The 1,552-nt window shown below is 40.5% G+C and overlaps 1 protein-coding gene across 5 annotated transcripts in view; it reads right to left on the bottom strand.

The window, feature by feature from the left end:
* The window catches only part of LOC116701032 (astrotactin-1), a 372,813-nt gene that overhangs the window by 303,896 nt on the left and 67,365 nt on the right, over window positions 1-1,552 (bottom strand). The window lies entirely within an intron of this gene.

The following is a 1,552-nucleotide window of genomic DNA, read 5'->3' as shown; positions in this document are numbered from 1 at the left end:
ATAGTGAAGTTTGTGTTTGTCACCCCCCCTTGAAGAAAGAGCGCTGCAATCCAATGTAAACAGCTGATTCTACATGCCTCCCCCCGCCGATTTTAAGTTATTTTTGTGAATGCTCTGATTAATACATGTAAACAAATAATGCTTTGGTTTAATGACAGTTTAGTTGTAGCAGCTAGCACCTAGCCTTGTCCAATCTGCTTCCTGCTTTGTTGATTTTTGATGCTTTGGAACTTTTTCTCTCCCCCTGGCCCCCCATTAGACTACTTTCTGTGTTCCTGGACCTCCTAATTTACAAGTGAAATTGTACATGAAATATAAAAAAAGCCACAGTAATGTAAAAAAATTAGCATTCCTCAGTCTAGTATATGGTATATTTTTTTTTTTCTCCCCAACCATCTGGCGACCCCTAAAAATAGAGAACCACTGCACTAGAAGATTAATTCTATTGACTTTGACAATCGCCTGACTTGTCCTGTAGTACCACCAACATGTCAAAGTATTCACACATCCAGTAAAATACCTCAACATCTACTGGACGAATTGGCACAAATGTTGTACAGACGTTAATGGGTCTCAGACGATGTATTGCATTGGATGGGTAGTCAGTGTCAGCTATTACCACTGCATTTACAGTACATCAAACCCCTTTAAAAACTGCAAGAGTGTATATCCATGTAAGAGGAACAAAGAAATCCCAGGAAATGATGAAACTCAAGAGATAAAGATGAGTAAACAGTGATTTTATGGAAGCAGTGGAGCATAAGAAAGATAGTGCTTTGTGTCATACCTCAGTTCCTCAGACACTGCACTCCTCGCTGTTTGAAATATTAGTGATGTATGCCAAAAACACGCACAGTAAAGAAACAGAAAACATTATAAATGCATGACAGAGCTTTATGGGTAATTCTCTGTTATGTAAGTGTGAAGAGTAGCAAAGATGCATCAGGCTCATAAGTCATGAGCAGTAAGAGCACTGAGTGTAAGACATAAATCAAAATAGAGATCACTGAAAGTGCAACCGGGACGCCAATGTGTAGCAGGTCTCAACTCTGCATTAAAATGCAGTAATCTAAATGCTGTTGAAACACTGGTTATATGAAATAGATAGATAGATAGATAGATACTTTATTCATCCCGAAATTATAGTGAAATGCCTTTAACCAAATTAGAATCAACCAAGACACTATCTAAATGATGAAACAGGTATTAAAAGTGGGACAGGCAACCAAAAAACATAATGCTGTGGCCAGCGCGGAGACATATTGAAAGGGTAAGGACTTTTTTTTTTAACCAGGAGGACATACAGTATGTTAAAGGTGCAGTAGGAAAGCCATAGAAAACTAACTTTCCTTTAGATTTGCTGACACTGACCCTATGTTCAAGTAGACCCTTTCTAACTGTGTATCGATCACCGCTCAGGCACACGCATTTCATTGCGTCCTCCCATCCCCCTTTCACACGAGCTGGGGATAGGGCTCCTCCCCTTCTCTCTTCTCCCTGCTTTACACGCGCTCTATCGTACACAGCTCTCCCTTGTGGGGGGGGGGGGGGG

The sequence above is a fragment of the Etheostoma spectabile genome, chromosome 13 (genome assembly GCF_008692095.1).
Source record: "Etheostoma spectabile isolate EspeVRDwgs_2016 chromosome 13, UIUC_Espe_1.0, whole genome shotgun sequence".
In the NCBI taxonomy this organism is placed as follows: Eukaryota; Metazoa; Chordata; class Actinopteri; order Perciformes; family Percidae; genus Etheostoma; species Etheostoma spectabile.
Note: the sequence above shows the minus strand (reverse complement) of the source record. Positions and strands in the feature narration are given on the sequence as shown.